We start from the raw sequence: 18,330 nt of genomic DNA on the forward strand, positions 1-18,330 counted from the left end.
GGAATAAATTATGGAATCACCCTGTAAATTTTCATCCCCAAAACTAGCACCTGCATCAAATCAGATCTGCTCATTAGACTGCATCTAAAAAGGAGTGATCACACCTTGGAGAGCTGTTGCACCAAGTGGACTGATATGAATCATGGCTCCAACACGAGAGATGTCAGTTGAAACAAAGGAGAGGATTATCAAACTCTTAAAAGAGGGTAAATCATCACACAATGTTGCAAAAGATGTTGGTTGTTCACAGTCAGCTGTGTCTAAACTCTGGACCAAATACAAACAACATGGGAAGGTTGTTAAAGGCAAACATACTGGTAGACCAAGGAAGACATCAAAGCGTCAAGACAGAAAACTTAAAGCAATATGTCTCAAAAATCAAAAATGCACAACAAAACAAATGAGGAACGAATGGGAGGAAACTGGAGTCAACGTCTGTGACCGAACAGTAAGAAAGCGCCTAAAGGCAATGGGATTTACATACAGAAAAGCTAAACAAAAGCCATCATTAACACCTAAACAGAAAAAAAAAACAAGGTTACAATGGGCTAAGGAAAAGCAATCGTGGACTGTGGATGACTGGATGAAAGTCATATTCAGTGATGAATCTCGAATCTGCATTGGGCAAGGTGATGATGCTGGAACTTTTGTTTGGTGCCGTTCCAATGAGCTTTATAAAGATGACTGCCTGAAGAGAAGATGTAAATTTACACAGTCGATGATATGGGGCTGCATGTCAGGTAAAGGCACTGGGGAGATGGCTGTCATTACATCATCAATAAATGCACAAGTTTACGTTGATATTTTGGACACTTTTCTTATCCCATCAATTGAAAGGATGTTTGGGGATGATGAAATCATTTTTCAAGATGATAATGCATCTTGCCATAGAGCAAAAACTGTGAAAACATTCCTTGCAAAAAGACACATAGGGTCAATGTCATGGCCAGCAAATAGTCCGGATCTTAATCCAATTGAAAATCTTTGATGGAAGTTGAAGAAAATGGTCCATGACAAGGCTCCAACCTGCAAAGCTGATCTGGCAACAGCAATTAGAGAAAGTTGGAGCCAGATTGATGAAGAGTACTGTTTGTCACTCATTAAGTCCATGCCTCAGAGACTGCAAGCTGTTACAAAAACCAGAGGTGGTGCAACAAAATACTAGTGATGTGTTGGAGCGTTCTTTTGTTTTTCATGATTCCATATTTTTTTCCTCAGAATTGAGTGAGTCCATATTTTTTTCCCTCTGCTTAGGCTAAAAAAGTAACCGTTACTGACTGCCACAATTATTTTTCCTGATTTCTTATAGTGTTTCTTAAAGCCAGAAAGTTGCCATTTGAAATTACTTTAGTTTTGTGTCATGTCTGTGATCTGCTTTTTTTCTACAAAATTAAACAACTGAATGAACATCATCCGAGGCCGGTGATTCCATAATTTTTGCCAGGGGTTGTAGAATCATACCAATATTCCAAGGAAGTAAGACCAGTGTTCAATTTGCAGGCTTTAAAACAGCTCTATATTGAAAGAACTAAGGAGCTAGGTGCTGAAAATGTCCTGCTGCATACAACACGGCTCAAGGAATGTATCCTTGCTGCTGTTCCTGATTTGCAAGCTCAAAACAAAGGCAAAGACGTGCTGTTAGCCTTCAGAGAAGATGTTGGTCCAGCACTTAAACATGCATGTGATGCAGACTACGACTCTGATGTAATGTTGCTCACAAAAGCAGCAAATATTATACACCGAGCCATTCACAAATTTAAGCAAGTACGAGGTCTGTTAGAAAAGTATCCGACCTTATTATTTTTTTTTCAAAAACCATATGGATTTGAATCACGTGTGATTACATCAGACATGCTTGAACCCTCGTGGGCATGCGAGAGTTTTTTCACGCCTGTCGGTTACATCATTCGCCTGTGGGCAGTCTTTGAGTGAGGAGTGGCCCACCCTCTCGTCGTTTTTTTCATTGTTTAGGAATGGCTCAGAGACTGCTGCTTTGTTTGATCAAAATTTTTTCAAAAACTGTAAGGCACAACTGAGTGGACACCATTCGATAAATTCAGCTGGTTTTCGGTAAAGAATTTTAACGGCTGATGAGAGATTTTGGTCTGTTAGTGTCGCTTTAAGGACGGCCCACGGCGCCTGATGGCGATCTGCACTCCGAGGCGGCGGCGTCGTCTCGCTGTTTCAAGCTGAAAACTTCCACATTTCAGGCTGTTCAATCAGGTCGTCATCAGAGAACAGAGAAGTTTCAGAAGAGGTCGGCATGAGGAGTTTTTGCGGACATTCCACTGTTAAAGGAGATTTTGTAATGAAAGAATGTGCGGGCAGATTCGCATGTCGGGCCGGACCCAACCGCGGGGGGTCGCGACAGGAAAAACACCTCCATTGAAAACCTTAACGGACAAGTTGGAACATGCCCAGCTGTTAAACAATTTCTCAGACACTCACTTGCTGAAAGCCATCAAAAGCCGCCTGAATTTTACAAATGGTTTTCAACACGGAGGTGTTTTTCCTGTCGCGGCGCAGACGGATTTGCGTCATCGTCACAGAACCGACTCGGCGAATTTGCCCGCACGTTCTTTCATTACAAAATCTCCTTTAACAGTGGAATGTCCACATAAACTCCTCATGCCGACTTCTTCTGAAACTTCTCTGTTCTCTGACGATGACCTGGGTGAACAGAGCCTTAAATTAGGATGTTTTCAGCTCGAAACAGCCAGATGGATGTGACCTCTGACCACGCCGCGCCGATCCGCTTTGTGAGCTGTCCTTAAAGCGAAAGAAACTCCACAATCTCTCATCAGCCGTTAAACTTTTCACCGAGAACCAGCTGAATTTCTTGAATAGTGTCCACTCAGATATCCCTCACAGGTCCTGAAAAAATTTTGATAAAGCAACGCGCGCCGTCTCCAGCAGCATCTCAGACAAAGAATTTCAGCCAAGAGAGCTGGACCAGTGCTCACTCAAAGTCTGCCCACAGACAAATGACATCACCGACATGCGTGAAAAAACTCACGCATGCGCACGAGGGTTCAAGCATGTCTGGTGTAATCGCACGTGATTCAAATCCATATAGTTTTTTTTTTTTGTTTTTTTTAGAAAACTGCCGGTTAGTTTTCTAATAGACCTCGTATTTGATGGCCAATTTTCAGAAAACTGCCAGGCAAATTCTGTACCAGCAACATTAACATCTTTGATAAGTATAATATTAAATGGCCCCAACATCAAAGATCAAACTGGTTTAGACAATGCTGCAACCAAGGCATCTAGTACTATTTCTCAGTTAGTGGCATTTAACACTGTAAAATCTCGGTCCACATCTGCCCTCTCCACACGCCATGTTAGTCACAATAGAGATTGTGAAACGCCAGTGTCAATCTACCTGGCTTTGAAAGTACATGGTGAGACAAGAAAATGTGAACTAGTTGACACTTTACATGGTATGGGTCTTTGCATATCTTATCCCAGATTACTGTCTGTATCTGCTGATGTGGCAAATGCTGTTTACCAGATGTACCAAGATGAAGGTGTTGTGTGCCCTCCAAAGTTGAGGGTATACGAGGTCTGTTAGAAAAGTTTCAGACCTTTTTATTTTTTTCAAAAACTATATGGATTTGAATCATGTGCGCTTGCATCAGCCAAGGTTGAACCTTCGTGCGCATGCGTGAGTTTTTTCACGCCTGTCGGTTGCGTCATTCGCCTGTGGGCAGGCTTTGAGTGAGCACTGGTCCACCCCCTCATCGGATTTTCATTGTCAGGAAAATGGCTGAGCGATTGGAGCAGCGCTGAATCAAATTTTTCCAGAAACTGTGAGAGACAGCCAGGTGGAAACCATTTGGAAGATTCAGACGGCTTTCGGTGAGGATATTCTGGGCGTCACACAGATTAAGGACCATTACAACCGGATTAAAGACGGCCCACACCAGCGGAGGGCACGCCGCGCTCTGAGCGGCCATCGACAGGCTGAAATGACCAGATCATTTCCAAAGTGAAGGCTGTGTTGATCCGGCACGTCGTGCGACTACCAGAGAAATCGCAAAAAATGTGGACATCAGCACTTTTGCGACACATTCCACTTATACAGGAGATTTTGTAATGAAACGTGCGGAGGAATTCGCGCATTGGGACGGAGCCGCTCATGGCGCACAACAAAAAACACCTCCGTGTTGGAAGTCTCACAGGACATGTTGTGACATGCCCAGCTGTTACACAATTTCTCGGATACTCACTCGACTGAAAAGCCACCGAAAGCCGTCTGAATCTTCTGAATGGTTTCCAACACGGACATGCTTTTTGTTGTGCGCCATGAGCGGCTCCGTCCTGACGCGCGAATTCCTCCGCACGTCTTTCATTACAAAATCTCCTGTAACAGTGGAATGTGCCGCAAAAATGCTGATGTCCAACTCTTCTGCAATTTCTCTGGTAGTCACACGACGTCCCGGATCAACACAGCGTTCAGTTTGGAAATTATCTGGTCGTTTCAGCCTGTCGATGGCCGCTCGAAGCGCGGCGTGCCCTCAGCCGCTGTAGGCCATCTTTAATCCGGTTGTAATCCTCCTTAATCTGTGTGACGCCGATAGAATCTTCACCGAAAGCCATCTGAATTTTCCGAATGGTTTTCACCTGGCTGTCTCTAACAGTTTCTGAAAAAATTTTCATGGAGCAAAGTGGCAGTCGCTCAGCCATTTCCCTGACAATGAAAATCCGATGAGGGGGGTGGACCAGTGCTCTCAAAGCCTGCCCACAGGCGAATGACGCAACCGACAGGCGTGAAAAAACTCACGCATGCGCACGAAGGTTCAAGATTGGCTGATGCAATCACACGTGATTCAAATCCATAAGGTTATTGCAAAAAATAAAAAGGTCGGAAACTTTTCTAACAGACCATTTATTTACTGAAGTAGTGTTATTTTGATGGGCGCACTTTTTGTTCCAGCTGTGGCCACCAGGGGGCTCTGCCAGAATGTATTCATATCCAGAAATAGTCACCTGGGGTTACTCTATAACTGTGCCAAGTTTCATGCTTTTAACCCCAAAACGCACGATCTTAGCTCCAGCACTAATAGAGGAGGATTTTCTTAAGAGCTGAACGTTTAGCCAAATATTGCCAGGTTCATTTGAGATGCAAGCCTAGATTTGATCTGTTTTGGTTAAAGAAAATCCTTCTCCACTCTACTCCACTATGAAGCTAAGAGTGGTGATTCAAAATGCAAAGCTTGTACTGTGCACAATTTCTCCAATCACAACCACACAAGCCTATAACTTCTTCTGAGTTGTCTGGGTGTTTTGGTGGCTTTATTCACTCTTCTTGCACAGTCAGTTTTCAGAACTGGCTACTCCATGCAATACCAGAGAGTCCCATACTGTTTGTGTTTCTTTGTAATTTATGTAAATAAAGTCCAAGACATATTTAGAGCCTCATCCACAATGACCACAAATGACTACAAACTGTCATTGATGTTAAAGGGGGCAAAACATGGTATTAACAGGGGAATGTAAACTGTTGATCGGGGTCATTTGGGTAGTTTCTGGTGTCATGATTTAAAAAGAGTAAACAGTTGTTTCACCCAACCACTAACCATGAGTGAAAAAAATAAGTTTTTGTGGTATTCATATTCTCTGAAAAATTGCAAAAAAAACCCAAAAAAAAAACAAAACTGCCAGGGTGTGCAAACCTTTGGCACAACTGTACACCACCAAAATGGCAGTGAAACAACACATCTTGTAAAAGAAGCCTTAAAAGCAATAATCTGTATGATGAATAATAATCCTAATCTAAGTGCATCTCAAAAATTAGACTATTGTGAAAAAAATTAATATATGTTGCCAGTTATTTCATAATGTGAAAACATTAACACAGGAGGGTAAGCCAAAAAAAGTGCACTGCTTAAAGGGCTGGCTGTTCAGGGAGTGCTGTATCAAAACATATTCATGGAAAGTACTGGAAGAGAAAAGTGTGGTCAGAAAAGATGCAGAAACAGTAGGGAGAGGTTTGTTAAGAAAAGCTGAATCAAGAACTTCAGAAAGCTTCACAAGGAGTGCACTGAGGTTGGTGTCAGTACATCAAGTGCTACTGCACACACCTGTCCAGGAAATGGACAACAAGAGTTGCAATCCTAGTGCCAAGCCACTCCTCAACCAGAGACAATAGCTATGTTTACATGGACACTTTATTTCTGATCTGATTGAATTCTATCCGATTGGTGGATCAGATTGTCCTGTTTACATGAACATGCCCTAAACTGATCCGCTTGCTGTGCGTGTTTACATGCACCGTGATTACGATCTGATTCAGTCAGTAGAGCAATCCCATAATGCTTTGCGTTGTGACGTCTGCCGCTTGTGACATACGCAAATGAATTGTACCCGGAAGCCCGCCCGTATATACAATGGATTTGTTTTCTGGAGTAATCAAGATTACTGTTATTCTTTGCGCGTTTTTTTTGAAACTGCAGCATCAGAGGCACATGCTTCTTCTTCAGGACTTGTTCAGAAAGGAACGAGCGCGGCGAAATGTGTTTTTACGTGATGTAGCACGGAGCACGGTTAGTAAAGCCGTAATGAAAACACCGACGGATTAAACAGCTGATTTACGAGCCAAATGAAAATGAAGCCTTGGAGATCAGACGGAGCTTTGAGGAAACGCATCATATCCCTCAAATAACTGACGGGACTCACAGACACATGCAGGTAGGTTATTTCTATTACGTCTGTCGTTTACATTGACTCACAATCAATAACATCACAGCTGCCACTTTTATGACTTCTGATAACTTTTTTCTGGCTTTTCGGTAGACCCACTGTGAAATCTCACAGAACTTATTTTAAACAATGAACTATTTCAAAATATGACAATAAATCAGTTTCATGAATAAATGAAACAAACCTTGTGTGTGAGGTCTTTTTACATTTCCTACCTACTTTGCTCAACTAAAACAAGTTGTTTGCTTTTAGATTTTGGAACATCAGTTGCAAAATGCCTGGAAAAACCCAAGATTCCAATGTTTTGTGCCATTCAGACCTTTTTGAGAGCTCAACTGCCAAAGGTACCTTTCAAACTTTTAAAAGAGAAAAAAAAAGTCATATCCACTACACCTTGTGCTTTTTTTCCCCTGATTTATTCTTAAGGATATAATTACTCATTAAGCATCAGAATTTTAAAATACATAACCATTTTCTGTTTTAGTGTGTAAAAAACACTGAGGGCGAAGACGTACAACTACAAATCACTGGTGACCTTGCAGATCCACTCGACTGGTTGCTGAAAGGCTTCATAAATTCTACACATCTGACCCCAGAGGAGAAATCTGTTCATGTGAACCTCAGCTCACTATGTGTAACAGTAGAAAACACTTCATGGATTTTGAAGTCAAGGTGGAGGGGGCTACTGGTTGGAGAACGCTGGTCACTTTGATGGCATGTCTCCTCAGCCTGGATCACAAGTCTCGATGCAGAGCCGTTCCGGTGGGAGCATTACAACGATGGCATTGAAGGAGTACATGTTCAATCACGTCCCTCTCTGAAATGGTCATCTCCATTAACAAAATAATAATTAAAAAAATGTGACAAACACATTTTCTCTTTTTTTTATTAAAGTGAATACAACTTTCTTCCGTACACGTATACGAGGGCTGTCAAAGTAAGGGTCCTTTTTATTTTTTTCAAAAACTATATGGATTTCATTCATATGTTTTTACGTCAGACATGCTTGAACCCTCGTGCGCATGCGTGAGTTTTTCCACGCCTGTCGGTGACATCATTCGCCTGTGAGCACTCCTTGTGGGAGGAGTCGTCCAGCCCCTAGTCAGAATTCCTTTGTCTGAGAAGTTGCTGAGAGACTGGCGCGTTGTTTGATCAAAATTTTTTCTAAACCTGTGAGACACATCGAAGTGGACACGGTTCGAAAAATTAAGCTGGTTTTCAGTGAAAATTTTAACGGCTGATGAGAGATTTTGAGGTGATTCTGTCGCTTTAAGGACTTCCCACGGTGCGAGACGTCGCTCAGCGCTCTCAGCCGCCGTCATCAGCCTGTTCAAGCTGAAAACCTCCACATTTCAGGCTCTATTGATCCAGGACGTCGTGAGAGAACAGAGAAGTTTCAGAAGAAGTCGGTTTCAGCATTTTATCCGGATATTCCACTGTTAAAGGAGATTTTTTTTAATGAAAGACGTGCGGACGGGTCCGCGCGTCGGGACGCAGCCGACGCGGTGCGGCGGCACAGGAAAAACACCTCCGTGTTGATAACCATTTGTAAAATCCAGGCGGCTTTTGATGGCTTTCAGTGGAGTGAGTATATGAGAAATTGTTTAACAGGCAGGACATGTTCCAACTTGTCCTTAAGGCTTTCAACAGAGGTGTTTTTCCTGTGGCGGAGCGTCGCGGCGGCTGCGTCCCGACGCACAGACCCGTCCGCACGTCTTTCATTAAAAAAAATCTCCTTTAACAGTGGAATATCCGGATAAAATGCTGAAACCGACTTCTTCTGAAACTTCTCTGTTCTCTCACGACGTCCTGGATCAATAGAACCTGAAATGTGGAGGTTTTCAGCTTGAACAGGCTGACGACGGCGGCTGAGAACGCTGCGCGACGTCTCGCACCGTGGGAAGTCCTTAAAGTGACAGAATCACCTCAAAATCTCTCATCAGCCGTTAAAATTTTCACTGAAAACCAGCTTAATTTTTCAAACCGTGTCCACTTCGATGTGTCTCACAGGTTTAGAAAAAATTTTGATCAAACAATGCGCCAGTCTCTCAGCAACTTCTCAGACAAAGGAATTCCGACGAGGGGCTGGACGACTCCTCCCACAAGGAGTGCTCACAGGCGAATGACGTCACCGACAGGCGTGGAAAAACTCACGCATGCGCACGAGGGTTCAAGCATGTCTGACGTAAAAACATATGAATGAAATCCATATAGTTTTTGAAAAAAAAAAGGACCGTTACTTTATTGACAGCCCTCGTATAAAATAAAAACCTGGCAGCACCACAACAATTTGGTTAAAAATAAAATATAGTGCTAAAAACTTTTATTCACTTCCATCAGAGCTTGGCATTACTTCTTAAACTGCCATTACTGTGATGTCAGATCATAAAACCAAACCCTAAAGCCATCTCTTTGTCAGCAAAATTACATACTTCCAGGAAAAATGTGAAGAAGCTAAACATCAGGGCCAGTTTCTTATATTCAGTTTCTATGTGTTGTGTAGGCTGTAGTCCACTGTTATTTTGATTATTCTGAGTGTGCCGATGTGGCAGGTGGGAACTTGTGTCACGTGGTCAGGTGGCTCGCTGTGATTCGTGATGAAATAGTGGACTTAGTAGAGGACCTAGCTGGGATGCGTGCACATCATTTAGGAGAGGTTAACTCACCTGTTCCAGACTAATATGACCCCAATGAACAACTTGAGATATGTGCCAAAATCTCTGTCCAGGACTAACAGCCCTAAATGTTCACGCCCTTTTTCATCCCAAGTGTTACTTCAAATACAGATGTGTTTTCTAAACAGCAGCAGCTAGAGATTTTCCAAGGTGTTGAACATGTTGAAAATGACCAGTACATCTTTGGGAGGGTAAAAAAAAGTAAAATTTCTATTTTTATATTTTAAGAGAAAATGGTTAAAATAAGTGGGTCAATGTATAACCACACATCGAAAGAAAAATGAATATTTTCCAAATATTACATTTTTATTTTCAGTCCTACTGTTATCAAAAGAATATGCATTTAAAGTGGAAAATACAAAACAAACCTTGTATCTTTGGCAGACAGCAGTATCTAGAGCTCTTAAACATTTTAAAGATTATCAGGGAACATCCACAACAGAAAGTTTAAGATACTAAATATGTGGTGATTCCAGACCGTATGTAGGTTGTTTGATCTAATGCTTTGTTTTTTTTTCTTCTTAAAATATAAAAATTTGAAATTTTACACTCTTCTGTGTCCCTTCTAAACATGTACTGGTCATTCTGAGCATATTGTGTACCTTGGAAATTCTATACCTGCTGCAGTTTAGAAAATCCAGCTGTATTTGAAGTAACACTCAGAACGAGTGGTAGTTTTCAGGCTGTTACATGCTTGTCTCAACTAGGTCCGAGACTAACTTTGTTCATGTAAATGTGGAGCTGATGAGTAGGACTGAGAAAGGAGAGCCTGAAGACCATTAAACAGTTGCCCTATAATGCTTTCAGTTGAGCAGATACTTTCTTCCATAAACCTAGAAAGAAGCCTCTCTTCTCTTTCCAGATTCCTCTCGTGCTGCTGTTGCATGTTGTCCAGGAAAGATCTCTGTTGGGCTGATCGATCACCCAGGAGCGTGGCATCACCAGATGATGGCTTTCGATCTAGAAATGATGTATAATTTCAGTTAGCAAAGAAAAAAAGTTTGTTTTTCTCTTTGTGGATCTCTCAGTCATGTATTATACCAAAGAATCATCCTGCTTCTGTATTCAAATATGTTGTACTCATCCACATGGCTTTTGACTTCACAAAGCTCAAAACAGGAAAACAAAATTGAAATGAAAATATGTTTGTGTCTCAACTGTCTAAAGGATATTAACTGTCATATTCTGCTGGAACTCTGTAATATTACCATTTCTAAAAAATAAAGCACTCCAAATAAATAAATAAATATGCAATGACTTTGAACGTTATTTTTTCAACAAGCTCTAGAGGAAAGTTCAAGAACTCACTGTGGTCTTATTTAGCAGCATATTACTCTTTTTTTTGTCTGGAGGCTCCTCTGTGGTCTTCAGGTTGTGGAGATCTGCTGTCATCAATCTCCTTCAACGTGCTCTTTACATCATCATCATCTGTATATATGAGAGCAGAAATTAACGTGATGCACTAAAGTGAACGAGGATAAAGAGTGTTGGTTAACTCGATGACAGACTGTGTTCATGCACTTTACTCCAAGAATAAACTTATGGGATAACTTAACATGAATCCCCAACATTAGCTTGAACTAAAGCCACACATTTGGCTCAAAGTACGCCTCGTAAAAAAATAAAAAAGGAACGCTGAGTTAGCGTGATTTTATCAGGACTTACCTCCTGGCTTTCTGGTGTCTCGGGTGAATTTTCCTCCGGTGTAAAACCGACTTCTACTCCAGTGTGATCCTTGGACAGGGTCGACCTCCGATTATTACTCCATTAATTCATAATAGGTGAAGCTGGTTGGAGCCGCGCCGCTTCTGCTCGTTTAGCTTCTCCTTGTACAAAGCGCTCGTTGCTTCCCAGCGGTTCTTAATTTGCTCTACTGACCTGCTAACTCCGGACACAACAAGTCTGTGCTGCCAACTTACGTCCGTCAAACTTTTCCACTTATTGTAAATTCTTTTAAAACGTTGACAAGTGTTGTCTCTTGTAAAGTCCAGCTGTGTTTTTTCCGTCGCCATTTCCGCGAACACAGAGCAGGAAGCATCACGTGGTGATGTGACGTAACAGACATGCGCAGTAAGGCTCCTCACAGGCGGACAATCCGACGTGCCATTTACATGGAACGCGATCGGGTTAAAAACAGCGTTACACTACCTCCTCTAATCCGATCGTAATTTCGATCGGATTGGGCTATTCTAATCAGATGGAGCTGTTTACATGGCGTGATTTTGATCCGATTGTTCAATTTGGTTGTTCAATCATATTACTTTTGGTCCATGTAACCGCAGCTAATGTTAGAAGTGTCTTATGTAGGCAAATGAGAAAAACTGTAAGGTTGCTCAGTGGTCCAAAGTCCTCTTTTCAGATTAGAGTAAATTTTACATTTTATTTGGAAATCAAGGTCCGAGAGTCAGGTGGAAGTTTTGTGAAGTCCAGTGTGAAGTCAGTGATGATTTGGAATTAAACAAGAAAGTTAGAACTACAATCACATCTTGGTTCTTTCACGAGTAGCCTAATCTGAGAATCAGCACTGAGGCTAAAACATTCAAAAATGAATGGTTTCATGCTGTGATTAACTGCCCCTCTTCTGTACCAATTCACTCTCCATGTCTCCGAACAGCAAAGAGTAAAAAGCCTTTATTATCATATGTATAACAAAATTTGTCCTCTGTATTTAACCCATTCAAATTACAGTTTGACACAATTCAACCACTATGAGCAAGTGGGCAGTCGTCCGGCACCCGGGGAAAACAAATTGCACATTCATGCAATTTGGAGGCATAGTCTCATTTTTCAGTTTTAACCTTCCGGCTTGAAAGTATATGTCATGTTGTGTTCTGACTTAGTTTGTGCAATTCCCCACTTGAAAAGGATAAACCTTCTACACTGAAATCCAACTGGATTTCACTCAGTGAGCAGCCACATAATTTGATTTCCCATTTATTACTGTTCCATGTTGAACAGCCAGTTAGTTGAAAAACCTCAAAAAGAGAACAGAAATACAAAAATACTTATTGTACATGAACATAAACACAATCATAATATTACAAATAATATTCCTGTCTTTTAAATCAAAATATTTTGTATGACAGTATTTTTAACCAAATAGATTTAATATATTCTTGAAGATCTCAACGATATTTTATAGTCAAACATTTTTAGCATTTCAGCCAGTAGTAAGATTTTAACAATATTTTTTAGTGAAAGATTTCAGCTAGTATTTATAAGCCATATGAATTGTAGGATAACTTTGAACACATAACTTTCAGCAGAAGGTTAAACGTTTAGCAGGTAAAGCAAAAGGTTTAAATACATTTTTACCCATGCAAAAGTTTTTAAGTACATTTTTTATATTTATGTCTTTAGCCAAGGCAACCGCGTATTTTAGCCAAGAGATTTCAAAACAGTTCATTATTCGACTAAATTAATAAATCTAATATGAGGTCTGTTAGAAAAGTATTGGACCTTTTTATTTTTTGCAATAACCTTATGGATTTGAATCACGTGCGATTGCATCAGCCAAGCTTGAACTTTCGTGCGCATGCGTGAGTTTTTTCACGCCTGTCGGTTGCGTCATTTGCCTGTGAGCAGGCTTTGAGCACTGGTCCTCTCACCTCGTAGGATTTTCATTGTGAGGAAAATGTCTGAACGCTTGGAGCAGCAATGCATCAAATTTTTCCAGAAACTGTGAGAGACAGCCAGGTGGAAACCATTCGGAAAATTCAGATGGCTTTCAGTGAAGATCTTATGGGCATCACAGAGATTAAGGAGCATTACAACCGGATTAAAGATGGCCCACAGCGGCTGGGGGCACGCCGCACTTCGAGCGGCCACCGACAGGCTGAAACGACCAGATCTTTTCCAAACTGAATGCTGTGTTGATCCGGGACGTCGTCTGGCCAGAGAAATGGCAGAAAAGGTGGACATCAGCACTTTTCCTGCACATTCCACTGTTAAAGGAGATTTTGTCATGAAAACATGGGCGGAGGAATTCGCCAGGGAGCCGCTAATGGCGTGGAACGAAAGCACCTCCGTGTTGGTCTCACAGGACATGCTGTGACATGCTCAGCTCTTCGACAATTTCTCGGATACTCACTCGACTGAAAAGCCACCCAAAGCCGTCTGAATCTTACGAATGGTGGAAGAGCTGGGCATGTCCCGTGAAACTTCCAACACGGACGTGCTTTTTGTTGTGCGCCATTACGCGGCTCCGTCCTGACGCGCGAATTCCGCCGCACGTTTTTCATTACAAAATCTCCTGTAACAGTGTAATGTGCCAAAAAAGTGCTATGTCCACCTCTCTTGCCATTTCTCTGGTAGTCACACGATGTCCCGTATCAACACAGCCTTCACTTTGGAAATGATCTGGTCGTTTCAGCCTGTCGATGGCCGCTTGGAGCGTGGCGCGCCCTCAGCCGCTGTGGGCCGTCTTTAATCCAGTTGTAATGCTCCTTAATCTCTGTGATGCCCATTGAATCTTCACCGAAAGCCATCTGAATTTTCCGAATGGTTTCCACCTGGCTGTCTCTCACAGTTTCTGAAAAAATTTTCATGGAGCAAAGCGGCAGTCGCTCAGCCATTTCCCTGACAATGAAAATCTGACGAGGGGGGTGGACCAGTGCTCACTCAAAGCCTGCCCACAGGCGAATGACGCAACCAACAGGCGTGAAAAAACTCACGCATGCGCACGAAGGTTCAAGCTTGGCTGATGCAATCACACGTGATTCAAATCCATATGGTTTTTGCAAAAAATAAAAAGGTCCGTTACTTTTCTAACAAACCTCGTATATTTGTTTTAGCCAAACAACATATTTTTCGCTTCGTTTTTAGCCAAGTAAATATACTTTTAGCGAAAGATTTTAAACTGTACATTTTTAGCTAAATTAAAACTTGCTTGGTATACGTAAATAGTTTTACGTTTCTACAAACTACATTTTATTAGACTTTTACCATTTTATCCTAATTTTAGGCAAACAGACTCTGTAGCTTTGATGTAGTTTAGCTTTTAACTACCTCTTGTTTTAACTGTAGCTTTTAACTACGCCTTGTTTTAACACCAACTTGCACAAAGCACAGCAAACCACATTAACAAACAATTCAATCAAACCACAGTGTTTTAGAGTCTGTGTTTCCAGAACGTTACTGAACGCACCACACTGCTCAGGTAAGTTTCACAGTCACAGGGTAATATGGCGCTTCCCGGCTGACTTTCAAACATTTGTAGAAAGGAATCGTCTCTGCACAGTCACGCTGGTTTTACAGACGAATTTTCTTGCGCTATGATCGCTACAAGCACTGCGGCCCCAATACCCAACAGTGACAGGTCCGTCATTTTAAACGTACCAGGCATGCACAGATTGCTCAGCAGATTCGTTCCACCTGGAATCCCCCGCTGATGGAAAGGAAGGAGGGACTATCAAGCAGTTCGCCAGCACAGTATTTATATTTTTACTTTTTTCATATCATTGATATTGAGAAGTCATATTTAGCTAAGTTGTTTTGGCTTTTCCCTTTATGCTTAGGACTGATGCAGCACTTGTGCCAAATCAGCAGGCAGATCCATATTGCCTTTCCTGGTACAAGTCCACATTCAACAGATAATGGATAATGGCCATGGAGGGTCTTGAAGTGGGAACCTTCTGATGTCGAAACAAGTACACTGATCACCTTAAAAAGTTAAAATATAAGTTAAAATGCAAGCTAAAAATATTAAAATATAACGTAATGCTAAAACACCCTCAGCCATATGAGCATGTAATCAATGAAAGAGTGTGTAGAAAGAATGCGACCTTTTGACTCTAGAATAGGTCAAGGTTACTTATCAGGCATTGACATTAAGCTTTTTAGTGTACTTGTCCATAGGACAAGTAATCCTGGTGGTTTACTTTACTTTTTTACTGGCGGCCCTATAGGAAAAGCTGGTTGTCCAGACAAGCGAGCACCACAGGCACGAGACACGTGAAGCGTGCCGAAGGCATGCGATACATATGCCAATGGCGCGTGTCACCTGGGGGTGTCTGGGGCCATGATACTGTGGAAGTACTGAAATTACAATTTCATAAACTGCTTCTCTCCTGTGTGGGTGGTAAAGTTGAATTTCCAAAAAATACATTTTATTACATATTACATGCATAGCCTCTAGCCTTTTAGTCCGTTAACCAAGACATAGCTCATAATGTTTCTCTCCTGCGATTGTTCATAATTGGGGAAAAAATTAAAATAATTGGTAAATGCCAATATGCTAGGGGTGCTGGAAAAAAAATTGATTCACGTCCGAATCGCAATTCTTATTATGATTCTGAATCGATCCAAAATGTCCAAGAATCGATTTTTAAAAAGCATTTTTTAAAAACATTTTCTTACTTACTCGCTGCGTGTACTGTTTGTCAGGCAACGGCTTCCGTACTACAGCGTCCCCACGAGGGGAGGGTCCGGCGTGCTTCAAGCATTCGTGAGCTGTAGCTTAGCATGGCGGAAGAAGAGCTAATTCAGCCAGCACCGTCTTTGCTGAAGGCAAATGTTTGAGCGCATTTTGGATTTTATTATTTGCTGCGTAAGAAGGACCTTGACATGACTTAAGCAGTGTGCAAAATCTGCAAAATGAAAGTCAAGTACTTCAGAAACACTTCAACTCCGCAAGCCCACATGCTACGCTATGACCCGGAGCTAAAAGGAGCGGAGCAGCGGTATCTGCCGACGACTGACCAGCGCTTCGCTAAACTGCCAGCCAACTCAAGTAAATTTACAACTAGAATCACTTGATTAACCTTGTAAAGTTGCATTTTCTTAAACATAAACATTTTTAAAGTAATATAACTATTTCTCAGAGCTCTCTGAATCGAAAATCGATTCTGAATCGAATCGTCACCCCAAGAATTGGAATCGAATTGAATCGTGAGTTGTTGTACGATTCACTTCCCTACAATATGCATCTGCTTCTCTCCTGTGTGTTTTCTGAATTCATCACTGTTCAATGCACGATCATTTGCCAGTATGTTTTTTGATAAAGCAAATCAAATTCTTTTATTTCAACATTTAAAAATGACGTACTAGTCCGCCATTGAAGGAAAATCCCTACAGACATGGCAGTATATTGTGTTGTCCTCTTCCTTGTGCCCCAGCCACAGATAATCCTGTGTCCAGCTACTCACAAACTTCCTCTCTCTTCCTTTCTCTTCATATCTCTTCTTTGAAGCTTCTACACTTGCAGGGGTCAATGCTTTGTGCTTGACTGGCGCTTTCCCTGGTAACTGGCCCGGTTTCTGAGGTTTTAGAAAAGACATTCTGTTCAATATATTCTTCAAAAGGCGTGTTAATCGATGCAATGTTCGTTATCTAATGTTTCCCACCGCAGCATCTTGTAAGAAGATGCTACGAACGCACACTCCATACAGTGGTCTTGTGCAAACATGATACAGGGTCCTCCCCAGAAATTTTTAGTATAGTGGTGCAGGTGGCAATTATCGCCCAAGGCGGCGCGCATTGCGAGTCATTTTGACTGGTTTTAGATGAACTGACAGCAAGAATAATAGCCAAAAACTTACACTTATGTTGTAATATCAAAGTTCTTTTTTGTATTTTTCTGTCTATTGAGGCTTTTCAGGTTTCAAATGCCGCAAAACTTCGGAGAGGTCGCTGCACTGCGAGATCTCAGTAACATTGAGAACTGCATTGATACGCTCTGATCACGCTTCACTTTAACCGCTGCACACGGACAACACCATGAACATCGCAACATAAAACTATTTTTATATTGTGCCTAAAACTCTCATGAATATATTCTCTGGGTTTATAGACGTTGTTATTGCGTTTGTTTTATGTAAACATGCGAGAATCACAGGCTGTCTCTCCGTTATTTTCAATGAGAGCTGCTGTGAGCTCTGCTCGCTTCCTGATCATGTCGTTCTGGAGGAAAGTGAAGTTTGCTCTTTAACGTCTTGATTATTGTCCTTTACAACACTGTTTGTCCTCTTTGTTGCAGACTAATATATGTCTGAAATTCGGTTTACGCTTATTAAATTCCACGCAGATTAAACGTAGCAGACAGATTTTTTGTTATAATTGTTTTAGCAAGTTTTAAGGGTATCATGCAGCAGTCTCTTATTAACGTGATGAAAAGCATAAAAAAATGACATTTTTTTAGTATATTATTCATTTACAATTGTCATTGTGTGGATTCTCTATGTTGTTTTGACTGCTGGCGCGCAAGAGATTACGGGATACGTGAAAACCCCGAATGTTAAGACAATAAATGACATTGAAAAGTTTAAAAACACATTCATATTTGATGGACATAACATTTGCTCTCTTCTTTAAAATGACACACTGCACCTCTGCAGAGTTTTTTCTGTCATGTTGACAGTTTAGCTTTTTTTCAACATTTTTGAGTGGAACTGCATACTTATTTAAAAAAAAAAAACAATATAACCCCTAATTGTCTTATTTGAACAAGAGCTAAATCTGGACTGATTAGATTGTCAAATCAGAATCAATTTTATTGCCAAGTAAGTTCTCACATACAAGTAATTTGATCTGGGGTCATTGGTGCATAAACAACACTAATTAAAAAATGAAAAAAATAATTCTGGAAGAAGTAAAGGAGTAAGTCTGCTCTTTTAAAGATGAATCCTGGATGAAAAACTTTCTGAATCAGTTTTTCAAACTTTACTGTTTCACTGAGGCTGTGTGGTGAAGATGATTATTTATTAAAATTGTTTTGCTGACTCTTTACAGCTGTGGTATCTAACAGTATCTGTATACAGATAGTATCTAATCTATAACACTTTTTCCTTCTCTCTCTTCTCTGTCCGTCCCTCCCGTCTCTTCTCTTTCGCTCGCGCTCTCTCTCTCTCACGCTCTCTCGCTCCCGCTCTCTCTCTCGCTCTCTCTCTCTCTCGCTCGCTCTCCCGCTCGCTCTCTCGCTCCCGCACTCTCACTCTCCCCGCACTCTCACTCTCCC

General features: G+C 41.3%; 1 protein-coding gene and 1 long non-coding RNA gene across 3 annotated transcripts in view; both read right to left on the reverse strand.

Annotated features, from left to right (window-relative positions):
• ugt8 (UDP glycosyltransferase 8) overlaps positions 1-18,330 on the reverse strand; it is a 105,561-nt gene that overhangs the window by 14,786 nt on the left and 72,445 nt on the right. The window lies entirely within an intron of this gene.
• LOC117525612 lies at positions 8,984-11,398 on the reverse strand. The gene is made up of 3 exons (XR_004565103.1): positions 11,043-11,398; positions 10,686-10,805; positions 8,984-10,337 (listed from the first exon to the last, which is right to left on the reverse strand). It is a non-coding gene; the product is annotated as an uncharacterized LOC117525612 (long non-coding RNA).

The sequence above is a fragment of the Thalassophryne amazonica genome, chromosome 15, assembly GCF_902500255.1.
Source record: "Thalassophryne amazonica chromosome 15, fThaAma1.1, whole genome shotgun sequence".
NCBI lineage: Eukaryota > Metazoa > Chordata > Actinopteri > Batrachoidiformes > Batrachoididae > Thalassophryne > Thalassophryne amazonica.